We start from the raw sequence: 16,792 nt of genomic DNA, 5'->3' as shown, positions 1-16,792 counted from the left end.
GATCTTTTAGTAAACTTTACTTTGCGCTAAGTTTAGAAGGCAACAAAAAAATAAAGGAGACTTTCGAGCCGTAGACTCGCAATACATTGCTAGAATAGAAGTTGGAGCTGGTTTTATGAGGAACGGCAAAGTTGTGTGGGATCTCACTGCGGAGTAAAGCTGAGCGAAATTAGTCAACACCGTGACATAATCGTCAGACAAGATGGATCGAGCAAAGAGGCTAAAAGTCTAGAAATTGAGCTTAGTGATAACAGGTAATGCACGCGATTGTGAGTAATGGCCATATTGTGATGTTGACAGTCTCTGTTCAGCTGTCATATGCAGTAGACATGCAATTTATAAACCTTAAAAGAAGACGCGTACCGTACTTCGAAATGCCGTTGTAAATCATATTTTCGATATCGTCAGACGTCTCTTAAAAGACACATGAAATATGATGTCGGAACCTTGTCATTATACTAAGTTTTAGCGTTCCCTTTAAAAATAATTTCTTTTCGCCTCCAGATTTCCGATTAAAAAGTAAGCTTTAGTTAAGCAACAACTTGTGTGGATGTCTAATGATTCTACGTTTTGAAGTAAGTAACAACCATTACAGACTAAACGAGCAGACGGTGTGTGAAAATGGCATAAGGTATGTTCATAAAGAAAAACAAGTTAGAACAGACAAAAAACAACTGAAAATTGATATGCCACCATTAATAGTTGATGTAGTCAGCTTTTCACTATCGTGAGTTATTTAAGACCGGTGTACTTGTACGCGTGCCACGATGTCCAAAGAAAATAATTATCGTTCCTGATTGGTTCACTTCTTGCCCTTTGACATCACCCAGGACAAATTGCTAGAAGCCGGCAGCGTCAGTTTCAATGACGAAATATAGTAAGTACGAAAGGGGATAGTTTTATTTTGGAAAGAACTTCGCATAGTGAAAATAAATAGATGGATCTCTCTTCTCTAACAAGATGGATGCAAAGCTTTTCACTAATGACAATTCTTGAAATTGTGTTACAAAAGACTAATATACTATGATGAGTTGCCCACCAAGGACGGATTAGGGTGCCAGATGGCCTGTATCATCACTAGAGCCGACACCCACACCGATAAAATAAGCTAGCGTTACATAACTATTAACGCTCCAAAAAGTGTCTCTTCCGTGCTTTCAATTAACTATCCATCTTAATCTTTCCCCATCACAATTGCTGCCAAAAGAATACCTAAAGCCTTTGCCGCTTGCTCGTTAAGAACTACAGTAATAAAGTGCCAATTGTGTCACCCTCTCCGATTCGATTCTCTGTTTTCGTTTGTTTCGTCCAGCTGATGGCATCCTGGTCCAAAGTCTGTACCCTAGGCCAATTTTCGTTATAGAACGGTCAGCCGTGGGCACTACACCCCAGTCGTGCCGCAGTTTAGCTTTAATTCAATGGCTCTTTGCTGAATGGCTTGGCCAAGGGTACCCGATGTGGTAACGCATGCGAACAGTCTCTTGGCGCAACTCACCTCTAGGCCAGCCGTTCTTCTTTTCTTTGTTTGGTGACGTTTTTCGATGGACTTAGGCTAAATCGGGACTGAGTTTCCTTTCCTCCTCGGTTTTCTCAAAGGTCAATACAGTGATAGAAAATATAGTTTTTCTATGGGCTAGATTCAGTTAAGGGATAAATTACGTTTTGGTACTACTGTTGATTAGGTAGGCCTTGTTACGATTACAAGTTTGGTTATTTCGTATTATCTTTTATGTTGGAAGTTTGCTGAAACACTCAGTCGACCAAATTCAGCAAGCATTAATAATGCTGTTCACAACGTACAGGCAATTATAATAGACACTAAAAGGACAATCTGCATCGATGCTAGTCGAAAACATGCAAAAAAAAGATCAGACGAAATGTCCCATGTACGGCCTGATGTCCGGTTATATGGACTTTTTGTTTGAGATTACAAGGTAGCATTTCTTACTCGAATCATAGGAGCGAGTAATGCCGATGGCGTCTAGCAATGGCGGGATTATTACTCATACGGCGTATACACCGTTTGGACTAACAGTCACTGAGCCAAAATTTCTACGTACGTCGCTCCGTATACCATATCCTATGTCGGCATTGTTTTGATTATACGTTTCCACTGGGTATATGTTACGGATAAAAATGAATTTTGGGATAGAGTATCATAATTTGTACGTGAAAGCATATCACTCTGTAACGGATGATTGATATTAACCGATTAGCGACGCTTCGGGTATGATTCATTTATTTGCCAATAAAGAAATTTACGTTGATAACTTTTTCAAGCCAAATTTTGGTATTGCAGCTTACCTCCTGGTATTGTTGCTCGGTCAAGAAGGAGGGGTAGGAGTATCAGCCCCCTGCCAAAAACGGCGTGCTTTATAACTGTACTCTCCACTTGATAAATAGGCTCTCAGTTGAAAAATCTCTATGTTCAAGCTTGAAGTATACTTACAAGCTAACAATGTACGAGGTTACCTGTTTCAGAATCGAACCGTGCATACAGCATGATTCCAGTGAAACGCTACATACAGCCGACCATGAATAAGATTGTTTGTAGCGAAGAGAAGTACTCGATACGAAATCGATGTTGGATACGATATAATCAGTAGGCTTGTGACAAACCAGTTTATTGAAAGCATTACTCATTGCTTTTATGCTATGTTACCTCAAGCCAAAGTACGGTCTTGGCTACTACGTTTGAGACATATGGCGTGGTTGAATAAGTTACAAAACAAAAAAAAAAAAAAAAAAAAAAAAAAGGAAACTCCGTTCGGCTTCTATTAGGCGAACGTGTTAGATATGTATACAAGCGCTTATTGGCATGTATGTGGCCAAGGCTGAATATTATGGACGATAATATATGAAGAATCGCTACATCTTCATGGTAGCGTTATTTGAACAACAGAATCAGACTAAAGATATTAATATACATATATGAAGATAGGAGTGCACAATTAAAATAAGCAACGCACTCCACACCATACTATGCTGTGCATCAAACAACGTATTACAACAAAATCTTTCGACTCGATAAAAACGCTTCTAAACTATTATCATTAATTGTAGATGACGAAATTGGCCTAAATACATTTCAGTGGCTATGGCCTTAAATGCTCAAACATTGCCTAAGACGGCCTGCATCAGACGATTCCTGGTTGAAGTTTGCAACAATCCTATACCACTGAATGCCGCGTTCAGCTGTCTCTTTTGTTCTTTCGAGAACGGCTTAGCCATCAGTGAAATGCAGAATAACTATTTGTTGAGGATAACTATACAGCGACAAGGTAAAATTTGGTTGTGGCGATATAGTGGCCATTGCAGCCCTCCTATCTCAAGATGCCCTTCTATGATCTATCATCTCATCCAATCAATTGTTTTCCTTTTATCATAATATTAACACTTGAATTTTAGGCCTCCGTTGAAGAGAACCCAACAATTGAAAGTCCCGTCCAGAAATAGTCTACGAGGTCGCAAAGCTGCCTGTTTTAGATGAGCCGCCCAGGCGACTGGACACTGTCTGTGGTGGCGGCGGTGGTCCTTTACGTAGGCCAGCTGAAAGAAAAAAACAGAACGGACCATATCCACAAGGTCACAAAAACCATAAATATTCTACATCAAATTGCTGTATACCGAAGACGTAGAAATTTATCGAGTGCTGGAGTTTTTTTTCCTATGGTGAAAGCAGAAACAATGACGCCAACACATCAATAAATTTCCTTTCAAAGTAGAATGTCCCATCTTGCCAGTTTTCTTCCTTCGTACGTTGAGATGTGTTCGCTCAATCTCGACTGCGTCCTCATACATAGTACCCTCAGGTATCCGAAATGTAGGTTTGTCAGTTGTCTTCAGGTAATCTTAAATGAATTTGTTACCCTAGAGAAGCAAAATGGTAAAGTGTTCTTTAACACAGTCTCATCGCTGCACGCATACGCTCTGTGGGCTCAGCGCTAACAGTTACTATAATAATTAGTCTATAACGCAGGCCGTGAGTTGTAACTCAAGTACCTGTTGGTCCTAAATGAGTATTTAACCTTCAACCAGCTTTTCTTTGACAGCTGTGACGCTCCTATTCTACTATATGAAGCTGAACATTTACTTATTCTCTTCATGGCGTATATTATGCTACCCATGATCATTTCAATTAATGATACCATTAATGATTAGTGGCTATAGCATTTTGACTCTTAAAGTCAAAATACAGCAGCCATCAACGTATACATTTGTACTGTGTGCGGTTTATATGCAATCCGAATAGGCCGACTGGATCTAGCCTGCAGGTAGGCAGAATTTATTAATATAGTTCACTTCGTTTTGCACAGGTGGGTACGGCGGTCAAAAAGAAACTCCGGTCGCATGTGAAGGAAAACACCAGCGCGTATCTTTATTTTACTCTCTTTGTTCGACTTTTAAAAGCACTACTACTTTGAGACACATCTACAAGCCCACCCAGCGCTGGGCAGTACGACAAGGTAATCATTGCTGCCTCCATTCAGATGAATACTACATCGATCTGAACGGTACGTGCGTATGCACTTTATACATGATGGTGCGATGAAGAACGTTCGGCAAGTGTTTATTTAGCTTAAGCAGTCGAAGGCAGCTTAAGGAGCCTAATACTGACATCATGAGGGTAGCTAGATCCCTTGAGCAATTATCCCTGATAGCTCAGCTTATCATCTATCCACAGTACACTATAGCAGACGTAACGTTTAGACTTTTATTCTCATTCTTAGACATATATAAAGTCATAGTTTCTATTTCTTGGACGAAGCATGGGTCGTAAAGCAGTTTTGAACATGCTAGCTGATCGACAGCAGGTGACTGGCGACGCATCTCCTGGGGTAGTGTTCACACTTTTCTCAACCACTCAAGTCTCTGCGCGGACGGGCCGTTCTACGACTGGGCTTCAGCTTGGACTATCGGCGAATATGCTGTATCGCCTTGTACCTTAGCAATAATATCATATTTTAGGGTAACGCTAGTTCATAACAGAGGGACACTTTTTTTATATCCGAGATGCAAAATTTGTGCTTGGTGAAATCTGTGTGCAAGATCACTGAGATGCTGTCACTCGGGCAAGTTGTAGTTAGCCATGAAAAACCGCAAAATCCCGGTAGCATGCGAATATGAGTCCTGTCTTGGAACTACAGCTGCGGGAACAGCTCGCTGTATAAGCGTTGTACTTTTTAGGTAAAGATTCAACAACTGGAAGCACCGCGAGCCGTTAGCTTGAAAAATTTTGAAATCAGCTTTGAAACTTGAAAATCAGTGTCAAAGGAAACCTTCTGCGAAGGCGGATGATTGAGAGCCGATTAAAAACCAGTGCACGTATAGCAGGACTCAGGGTTAATGTATATCAAAATAGCGTACCTGTTCACCTCAGTTAAAATAGGGCAAACAAATTGAATAACTGGGGACCGCATGATTTGAGCGAATGTCAAAAGCCGAGACAGAGGGGCGTTTGCTTCTCGTTGCTTTCACGTTACAACAATGACTCATTCTTGCATCGAATCGTAATTTGCGATAAAAGAACGAATCACCTACCATCATCGCAGATTATCGCATCAGGAAGTAGATAACTGATCAACGTAACAACTGTAAAACGTATGCTGTGGGTTTAGTTTTCTAATGCCGGTGTAATCCGCTAAAATGCATAGGTCCTGCTTCGTCGCTCACGGAAGTATATAGCAAAAAGCAGCTATATATATATGTATTGAAAAAAAAAAGATTGACTGGTCTTGAGGCCAAAATTAAAACACATTTCACATAAAAAACATATTTTAAGATCAGATCGTTAAACTAAATATGTACAACTTTAATCGATGATTTTCTGTTCCCATCACAGTAGAGCTTTTGCGGTTTCAGGATGAAAAATTGTGCTAAATGATTTTTTGGCATCGCTCTTTTATCACCATTAAGAAAGTGTTGCAGAGACTAAAATAGACAACAATCTGACGGTGTGAAATCTGGCCTATTCGCCGGATGTTTCCTATCGATACTCTCGTCATTATTAGTAGACTGCTAAAGGTGTATGTGACCTAGTACTGTCATAACGGCAAGACGGCAACGCTTTTTTTGTTCGCTATATAAGAGAACGGCCAATACTGTTTCGAAAACCTTAAGGTTTTCGGCATTTTTTAAGGTCTAGTTCTCTGAATAAACACTTTTTACGAGTCGCTTTAAAGTTGGACTCTATTTTTTAAGTAGCTACCTGCATCGGAACTAACTGCGTACTAATAATAACTTTTGCAACGTTTCTTTTACAGAAAACGGAACATATTCCGCACAGCATTAGCTAATAGAAACTTAAACGTACGCTAAAATAAAATATGATGCAGATGTTTATGAGGGACGTAAGTTGTTGAAGTTCCTGGCTAGTGTAAGTGATTTACTGCAATTACATAAAAAGTCTAAATACGCTACTTTAAAGGAATATTGCCATAATCTCTTTTCCTAGGCTTCAGTAAGAAGGATAGCCTGCACATGACAAACTCCTTCGGAAGACTTTCGTCGTTGCGTTTCGCTTCTTCACTTTTGCAGCAATTTTTTTAACTAATTCCCGCATTGCCGGCCGTATCCTTTTGCTTTGATGGCCAATAACGTCTCCTACTAATGTGATTTTTTTACTACCCTCTACCAGGCGTCCATCTACCAGGTCAGCCTGGTGCATCTCATGGTTCAAATGTTTACAACGATCTATACAGAGATGAATTAGCACCCGGGTCGAGTAACTTTCTAGCTGCTTTTTTTTCTAGCTCCTTAACCCAGCGCCATCGCGCGGTCTCAAATGCTGACCTCCTTTATGGACTCGCGTTGCAATTTAGTACGGCACGTTTAGAAAATATATAAAATATCGATATTAACCAAGCCTAACTTATATAAGGAAATCATTTCTGAATAGATAATTGATCGTTAGGTAAACGCAGCTTCTTTTAGTGATTGTAGAATTCTATCAAACTATATTGTAAGCATCCCATCATGGCAACATGAGCGGCGATCGCACCCAGTCCTGTGGTTTCGAGCGCGTTATAATTATACTTAAAACGTACCATGATTTATTGACACCATCGTTAATGAGGCTGTTTGTTATTCAAGTCCACTTTGGGTACTCTATCTAGGCGACGTAGGAGTATAGTTGGAATATACGATAGCTTATTATTAGAGATAGCTGGAGGTATTCTGTTATTTATTTCACTAAGTATATAATTACTGTTTGTGTATTTGTAGGGGACGATAGCCTGCCTCAGTGACGACATTCCTATAAATATTTTTTTTTTTAGCATTTTGGTATAATTGTCGAAACGTGAGCGTGTTTAGCAAATGGCCGGAAAGACTGTTTGAACCCCTTGAGCTACTTTGCTTATCCTGAAGACAATATGATTTGTATAACTACCATGCGTGAGCTACGACTAGTCTAACTGGATTCTTGTCTATAGAGTTTCTAAGGGTCCATAAGTCCATAGAAATGTGTCATGGCAATTTAAGTTGATAATTAATAACTTCAAGTTAATTTGTAACTGGTCAAACTATATAAGCGGAGCAATCGACGGCGACCATAGTCCCTAATTTTTAAGTACAAATCAATAGTTAGAACGCGTAATCATAAACGGCCTAAAGAACATTTTCAAGGGCCGCGCAGAGTGTTGACATGACCCACGAAGAGATTCGACTAAAACAGGATTAGTTTTCTCTCCTGCCTTCGTAATACTAAGAGATGTTCAGTGTTGATGGACACCCGAAGTGCGAATTTACACACAAGCAACAGCAAAGGCTGCCGCGGGCGTCTAGAAACATTTACAAACACTGTCTTCTGTGTTATTTCTAGTAACCACCATCAAGAGCATAAAGTGAACTTGAAACTACCACTACAATACCCTTTTAAATAGGTGAGTTTCAGGAATGTCTTTAGTAAATATTGACCAGCCCTTCCGAACGTTTACTTCTAAGCAGTTTGTACATATCAGATCATAATCTTAATAATTTTATGATTATGATCGATGAAGCAGAAGCCTAAAAAGCATCAGGGTAGTCTTGTGCATAAATAAGTTCACTTATGACCAGGACAGAAAGAAACTATGCACTCACAGACCACATCGGGTAGTTAGCTAGGAGAGATCCGCTGTAATAGGTGCGGTGAGTGCGCGCTTCGTATAACGTCACAGTTAGGCCATCTTAATAAACGCTGAAACCTATCAACACCCTTATCTTAATCTAAGTTACACAAGTTTATGAGTAAGCAATCGATGATTTCAGTGCGCTTTTAGGGTGAGTCTAGAAAGGTGAATTTGGAGAACATACAAACTTGGACTGAAATGGCAGCCGAAGTTTTAAGTACACAACCGAAGTTGACGTCTTGTGAGCTTATTTTCTACAGATACTTCTCAGTCTTTTTTGCTTTGACAGATGTGCTTTGATCTAAAGGTGTATTTTCAGGATAAAATAGAAGTACTTGTACGGAGGATTAAAACTGTCAAAAACGTTGGCATCGATTGCCTTCAACTCATAGTCCTATGCTAGATTACATTTTTGGATCAAGGCAAATTATGTTTTTGCAGGGGGCTATTTCCTGCACCAAGTAATTTGAAAAGCGGTTTCGTAACTTACTCTGACGTCCGTCGCGCGGTGCTAAGCTAATCGTTAGTTTCACTGCCGACATGCTCGTAGCTACTTCACGAAGACGTGATTCCTTAATGCAGATGTTCTAGGTATATTTATGGTACTGCAGGTGTCTAAAGTTGTAATATTAACACCTTGGTGAACACGAGAAGAGTACATAAGTGCCTGAAGCGTTATACAGACAGCTATCGTTCTGGACGAGAAATAATGTATTCTGAATTGCAGAAATATATTTCAAAGTATCATCAAAGTTTGGCTTCTCCGAAGTTCTAACACGTACCAATCTACCCGTTATAGTAACAGAGCATTGATTTTTATTAAAGTCATGGCGCACATGTGCATCTTGTATTTTTACCATAGGCTGAACCGACACATTTAGAATTGCGTGACACAAATGATCCGGCCTGCCTCGCTAATTGCCGCAAGATAACGGTAAACTGTCGATGAATCGTTTTTTAAGCTATCTGCGGTCATCGTCTGATCTCACACGGTATGCATCAGCGCGTTGATTATCCATAAGTGAACTGAATATGAACTTCAGTAGATATCAACGTTGAAGTCTGGCCAGAAAGTGGAGACCATTAATTTTTTAGAAAAGCAAGTAGAGATTTTTCGAAATCAGCCTTTAATTCGAGTATGAAAGCCTAGGCGTTTTCGTGACAAAGAGCTCTCCAGCATTTGGCCCAGTTACAACGAATCAATTTCATATATTATAAAGGGGCTTACAATGTCGAAGCCATATTGCCTCCTGAACATTTCAAGCACGCTTACCCTGATCAAATCGCTGAAACTGACCCTCATCAAAGTAGCAATCACAACTAATACAACACAGATACATTAACGTAAAAACGGTTTTATTTATTCTCCTCCTATCATTGCAAATACTACAGCGCTCAAGGAATGACTTACAACAAGGGTAGGACGTGAAACTAGGTCGAATGACCTACAAGATACTATGACACACTATAGATCTCTTGATCCAATCATTAACATGACCAAAGTATATAAAACGTACTGTTTTTTAAAAATAAATAAGTTCTACATTGTAAATGCTTCCTAAATGAAATGAAATACAATAAAAAAATGTATATCCCACAACACTACTATTGTCCCTGGATTATACGGAGCAGGCTATACGTAAAAGGACTATGAAATTACGTGCAGGAACGTCGAAGTCTTACAATTGAAACAAGAGTGGGTCAAATTTCCAACGCACGTTTTTCCTTCCACTATCTATTGTGCATACATATATATATATCACTCCAGTCTTACGCTGGTCGACTCAGGAGTGTACCTTCTTCTAAAGAACGGTCGGTAGCTTCTCACGCCATCACGTTTGATTTTTAAATTCAATCTTTGGATTAGCCGAAATAAAAATGGTAAATCGTAAGTCTCGAATTATTCACTTTGCCTAAAATGCACAGCAGCTAGGCCTTCGATTGACTGTCATCCGAACGCTGCGAACTTGTCCTCAGTTTTTGTACCACTAAATACGACTACTCTACATAATAACTGCGTAGGATAGACTCAGTCGGTTTGAGTATCCCTTTATATTGACACTTGCCTTTACAGTACCTACACGCTGTTCTAGGTGAACGTATACGAGCGCGTTCGAGGGACGAGAACGATCTTTACGTGCCTAATCGCTGCACAAAATCTCAATGCCGTCGTCTTACTGCATAGCTATGGAGTGCCCTTATTTCATTAATGCTGATCGCCAGGTTGCTCAGTTCGAAGTCAGCTGTAACCTCGCTATCAGCCCTAAAATTGCTGAAAGCCTCGGACATAGTAACAGAGCACGTTCAGATACTTTACAAGTATAAAAATTTTACTCGTTTCAGCCCCTCGATAATGTCTTCACATCCGGTTCGAGTACCAATGAGCTTGCAATAAAAATGTCTTTTTATAATAATAGCCACTCACGGTTCTGGCAAATGATATCGCTAGCTAAGAAGGTCCCTATTATCTTCTTGTATCGTGCTGAATCAACAGTCCAATATATATATGAATCACGGGTATATCGCCCTATGACGGAGGTCGCTGTTGTGGAACATGTGAAAACGTCAAGCTTTCGTCGTTTGCGCCTTGCAGGACTAGCTTTTAAATTCGACAAATACCATAAGCAATTCGTTAATGATCTTGATTGGTCTGCCTAGCATCGAAGGCAAACCACGTGAAGCGCTAGCTGTCAGTAGATCGATCGTCTCAAACCGGTGAACAATGCAGGAAAAGGTTTGAGAGATATTGAGTGATATCACCCATTTCAAGGATCTTACACTATTGCCTCGTACGCCAAGTAACGCCCGTATCCCATACGTTTATTTACAGTGAATTCATATTACTTATAACAGGTGAATTTCCGATACAAGGAACATTTAGATCTGTCTTAAAACGAACGTGTTCAAAGCAGCGGACCTTTCCAGATTCTAACAATGACGTCTTCATCAAAGATTGTTCGAACACTGATCAGTGATGACCCGGATGTTCAAAGCGTAACCCTTTTAAATCCCCACTGAACTGCAGTGGTGAGCCCTTGGTTATCATTCAGTTTGTGATTCCTTTGCCCCTTTCTAAGTAACTATCGATCATGCTGTTTTTCAAGCTGGTTTCGCTTGTTGTATACCTGGCTTCGGTTAAATCAAGACAATAATTATTGCGTTGCATCCTATGTAACCGTAAATGTTTAAATATGTACCGTTGCAGTTATGCTTTCCGTACAGTGGGTAATGGGTGCTACTGTTACTCAAAAAAAAACCTGCTTTTGTTTGTAGTCGTGCTTTGTTCAATGTCAGGAAAAATTGTTTGTTAGTAACTTAAGTTGTTAAGTTACTTCTGTACAGATTCGTGTTTTCGTTACAGGGTACATATTACTTTATAACGTTTTGTAGTAGGTTGCCTAAAAGCTTCTAAATCTCTTTCATTACCCTAACTGCTCTATTAATGAAGCCATCGCACTCCGAACTTGGGTTGCACCTTCGTCGGTCCAAGTGGTCCGAGATCTACCTAAAGTAGCATTCGTTCCAACGTACCATAAACAAAATTACAATTTCACGATCCTTTGCGAGGAATTCTCCGGGCTTTGTTCCCATACACGTCAGTGTTCGCTCGGACATCACTTGCTCAGGTTCCTAGCAGAGTACATTGATGGGTATTCCCGCTATTACATTTTATCTCTTATCGAATAAATCAGAGATCTACGTTTTAGACCTCGCCGTCGACGTATATTACAAAACGTGTACGTTTTTTTTTTAATTACATTTGCTTTTTTTTTTTCATTTATTCCCTCCTTTTTAGAAAAGCAACTAGTGCGAAGTACTATTGAGCTTCATTTTCCACACCAACGCACTAGAAATTCCGCCATCTTGCGTCACTTTTACACTGTATTCATAACCCTCATGCTGTCTCTACGATCTCTTAATGAATTACTTGTTTGAGAGAATGATATGCGCTGCTATTCCCAACACTAGTATCTATATAAATACAAACCTTTATTAGCAACGCACACGTTTTCAGTTTACATTTACGTATGTTTCTCAACCATCAGAAACGTACAAGACAATCAGTAACGGCCTTCATTCATCTGAAGCACCCATGTAGACACACACCTGGTACCACTAGTGTAGTCAAAGAGTACTCGCCCATGCTGACTAACTAGCGTCGTAAATACTCGAAAAAACGGCCTAAGCACTTGTTTCAAACGCGATATCGAAGCTCCTTCCCCAATAAGGACACTCCGCTGCCATCAACTGAATTAAGGACGGCCATAATGTGAGATTTTTGCACCTAACTGTAAGACATTTAGTCCAAGAAATAGCTTTTGTCCGCTGATTACTAACTAATTTCGTCACAGGCAACGTGACGCTCATGTTACTCGTTTTTCAAGACTGTCCGTTAACTCATAAACAGAATAAAGCTTATTCGGCCAGATAACAACTGATCCATCAGGGATTTTTTGGCCGCGGCCATATTCGATGATGCTGTTCGGCATCTAGCTTCTCTAGCCCTAAGTCCGGTTAGCAGTTGCGTAGCTCTCTTTTAAACATCGACCGCATAAAGACATGTTGAACTCAGACGTTGAAGGTGGTCACAAGACATGACACTGGTCGTTCTCGGCCAGCTTATCTACCTTGGATGTGATCAAGTAAGTAGGTTGTGTAAAAATCATCCAAATCTAAATTGAAAACAAAGTAGCAATAAAACAGCTTTTTATTTGCAAAAAAAAATAACAGCAAAACGCACGCTTCGTCACTTTTGTAGGATCGAGACTTTTCAATCTGTGTTTCATTAACAACGGACTCACCTACGGTTCGTGTCAATCGTTCCCCCACAGATCCAACAAGCTACACGTAAACTGACGACCGTGAATTGAGCTGAAACACTTTAAAACACTTCGCATTGGGTTTTTCCTAATCATATACCCCTTTTCTTGACCACCGAAAGAAGACTAGTCGCAGATAATCCGTGTAAGAGTTTAGCGGACATAAGCGTCTGTGGTACAGAACTGTGGCAAGCTCTCTGTGCGCCGTTGACCCAATCAACGATCAGCTCATATCTCTTTTGCGGAACATGCTTTTATGATTAATGCAGGAATCGTGCCACACCCACCATATCATCTGCAACTTTATGCTAGCACACTAGAGTAACAAAAAAAACATCGTTCAGTAAGAAGTCCTTTGGGACGTGTATGTTCAAAATTAGGCGTATTCTGCGAAAGGACTACTCCCCGTGACCCACCATTAACGCTAACGTCCGAGTCAAAGGCACGTCCAAGTGATCGGCTTCTGCTCTATCATGACAGCTGTCAGCCAAGTGAAAGTTCCAAATTACAAAACGTTTTCAATAAAGCAACGTAGCTCAGGGCGCTGTCAAAATTAGGCCAGACAGAGTCTAACAGACGGCTAACAACAAAATGTGATTGGTATAGACCAATTTCAATTACTTCGATAGGACCACATAACTTTGCTTCATTATCATAAATCACTAACGGTCAGTCTATTTTTTCAGAATTATTGCATCTACGACACAGCCATTTGAGTATTGTACTAACCAATATCACAAATATATTAAGCACCAATTGTGTATAATATATTCTTCCGATCGTGTTCTTTTTTCTACAGTAAGTTCTTAATGACGATACTGAAGTCGAAGTGTGTAATCGGGTTCTTAAGGTATTGGTGCAATGTGACTATGGATATAACCCTTTCCAAAGGTCATTCGAAAGTGCGAGTAAGTAATGACAGATTATTAATAGATCGCGTATAGCAAAATGTCCTCTTCGTTTCGGAATACCTTTCTCCTCGAATGGGTGGTAATCCAAAATTGTCCTTCAAGCCTATAGCGCATTTTGTGGCATATCAAGTTCGACGGAAGTTGAAAGCGGTATTTCTGGGTTCCACGACCATGAGCCGTTGATCTCTGTGAGGGAACTATAAGGTTATGAACATCAAGCTGAGATATTTATTTTACTTAACTTCAGAAAAGAAAAGCTGACCACAGCTGCAAACGCAATTGTAAATCAGAGTAAAAGTGGCTGGAGTAAGCGAATTAAACGAAGGAAATCTACAGGTGACCTTGCTTAATATTTTGTCAAAGGCGTCGCGATCTGGAGCTTCAATCCCCACAATGTTTCTATTACGAATTTCACTTTTGAGTGACCAGCGCGAATTTAATAGTTAGCGATTAGGCAGCGGAAAACGATCCTTTTGCTTCATCTTGACAATAGCGGTAGGACGTGATCTAAATGTGGCGGGTTCGGCCTGTTCAGAGAGGCCCTATTTGCTACAGGAAGAAATATAGCACTATTTGTCCGCACTCTTTTTTCCAGCTGATACCTACAAAGGCGTCTTGAGAAATTGAATGTATACTTTTGTTTTTGACTATCAGATAGATCTGGTGATTTCAAAAAAATTAAAAAAAAAAAATTATAATTGCAATATCTATCATGAAATAAGAGAATAAACGTTTTACATCTCGTATATGTCGCAGGTGAGAAATAATGTGATTGTGAAATAAAAGCACATCATTGGCCTTGTTGAAAGAAACTTACTCTACGTACGTCGATATGAGAAAAGTTCTAATCAGTCGTGAATTGCGACAAAATCGTAGCAATTTCATGTGCCTAACTGCTCCAAGTGGGTATGGTTAGGTATGGAGAGCATTTTTTGCTGTTACTGCTAGAGAGTCATTTGATTCTACCACATAGAAACTACATGCAATGACAGCTGACTATCATGTATAGCATCTCGTGATGAGACCTGCTGCTGACTCTTCTATCAAGCATTACATTAAACGACAAACCTTGGTTTTTAATCCTTGGATAAATCATTAAAATTATTCCTTCCTAGCTACCTAAGCTGCTTTAAAAAACGTTTTTCTTTTTATACATCGCAGTTTTGGTTATGTTTTGCAGTCATTATAAAAAACAAAAGGCAATTCGAAACTTGCCCCAAAAATGTCGACCAGTTGGACTATCAGGTTAAAGGTCTCCAACCTCACTGACTTATCCGCCACATCGTACACTCTGCTACTAGACCCTTTCTCATTTTCTTGAGTGATCTCACTCTGATCCCTCGCCACGAAAATCCCTCTCTCAATGGTCATCGGACCTTCGGTGAGGGCTGTCCTGGGTGGGCTCTATCTGTATGAGCGCCCGCAATCAAGAAACTAAGTAAGCCGACTTTCTTTACAGGACAACAGCAAACAGCGTGTTGGCCTTAGGTATTATTTTGGCATAGCTACTAGTTGTCGCTGATAGATTGTAATCTTCCCACGCGCCATCGCTGTTAAAAGCGCCCGACGGTATGACATCGACGTGCAGCTTCGTTTCGCGCCCGTCAGTGTGTTTCTGTACGTAAACATATCGGATACAACTGATGCAAGCAGCGTAGAAGAATAGAAAGGAAAAGGCCGAGCGAAATAGATAAGGATCGTCGTCCTACAAGAGGAAAGTGCAAGATGAAAAGAAAAATGCACTTTAATGAAGTCAACTCAACCTGGAGACAGGAAAGGGAAAATGTTGGAGACTAGATGTTTAAGAATTGAAGACGTCAATGTGCCATGCTGGTGGCAGAACTTTGGGTGGGAGTTCTGCTGCCGTGTATTGGAAATGCATTTTGGCTGAAATTAGTATGCGTCCGTTGCATATGTGGAACATGATTATTGTCAAGCAAGGGCGGCCAGCGTCGTTGAAACACTGCCTGTAGACATTGGACAATGATATCGTCACTGAAGAAAAAGCACCTAGAAAAGGTCAAACTAGTTATGATGACTATTTAAAACAATTTGTCCTTAGGCAAACACGGCAGACAACAACTAATCACTACGAGAAGTACGCTTACCGGAGGGATCATAGCAAAATTCGCTTGATATTCGGTAGCCCTGTTGTGCGTTGTAGGTGGAAAAAGTGCGATACAAGCTTGTTTGTGGCTTTGAAGACAACGACAATAGCTATACATAGCGAAAGCAAAGATAGGAGTGTGTTTCTGCGCGAACGAATATAAACTATTATCATGGACATTCATCTACAGGCAACACCTAAAATAAGGTCAGTTAAGAGTGTTAGCATATTAGAACTGTTCCTCTGCGAACAATGGAAATACAATAGTAGTTGTTGCGCAGAGGCGGTGGCTACAAAAATTAGTCAGTAATGAAATCCCATATTTTTATCCACGCCGCGTTAAGCAAACCAACCTAAAGCTACGGTGCCATCGCTACGCTGGATAACTCTCTTCATCTGCTGACTTCCCGCAGACGCCCAAAAACTATTGACAACTCTTCCCAATCCCATTTGTCGACGAAGTGTCGTTTAGATGTATACAAATTTATATTGTATCGCAGCTGTTCCTATTTCTCACTGTGTCTCCTCCCGAGCCCTTCTCCTGGCAGTGTATGGACAACCTTTTGACAAATGATCCTGACTCTTGAAAACCATTCTCAGCGCCACTGGACCCTTACTTGGTAAGTCGCTCCACGTCATTACAAGCTAACGACAAAAGATCTCTACGATTCTCAGAAAAGACGCAAACCTGGCACTAATAAAGACGGCTTGAATGCCGTTTACTTGATCAAATGGATAATATCACTATGAAAGTTTATTAAGTACCTATATATATATATATATATATATATATATATATATATATATATATATACTTTATGTGTGTAGTGTGTGTTTTAGCAA

General features: G+C 40.1%; 1 protein-coding gene and 1 long non-coding RNA gene across 7 annotated transcripts in view; both read left to right on the top strand.

Annotated features, from left to right (window-relative positions):
• Window positions 1–622: 622 nt before the first annotated feature.
• LOC147755709 (uncharacterized) lies at window positions 623–6,169 on the top strand. Of its 2 annotated transcripts, none has more exons than XR_015328787.1 (3): window positions 623–877; window positions 4,317–4,466; window positions 4,815–6,169. It is a non-coding gene; the product is annotated as an uncharacterized LOC147755709 (long non-coding RNA). The 2 variants fall into 2 exon arrangements; XR_015328786.1 differs by having other exon boundaries at window positions 4,317–4,514.
• Window positions 6,170–15,243: 9,074 nt separating this feature from the next.
• LOC111251152 (FMRFamide receptor-like) overlaps window positions 15,244–16,792 on the top strand; it is a 97,183-nt gene continuing 95,634 nt past the window's right edge. For 4 of the 5 annotated variants that reach the window (XR_015328236.1, XR_015328237.1, XR_002673648.2 and 1 more), the window contains exon 1: window positions 15,244–16,569. The gene's annotated coding sequence lies outside the window, so the exon portion shown is untranslated. The remainder of the gene's footprint in view (window positions 16,570–16,792) is intronic. The other variant, XM_022807488.2, reaches the window with a different exon arrangement.

This window comes from Varroa destructor, unplaced genomic scaffold, assembly GCF_002443255.2.
Source record: "Varroa destructor unplaced genomic scaffold, Vdes_3.0 BEIS01000005.1, whole genome shotgun sequence".
NCBI classification, from domain to species: domain Eukaryota; kingdom Metazoa; phylum Arthropoda; class Arachnida; order Mesostigmata; family Varroidae; genus Varroa; species Varroa destructor.
This window is presented reverse-complemented; position numbering and strand designations above follow the sequence as displayed.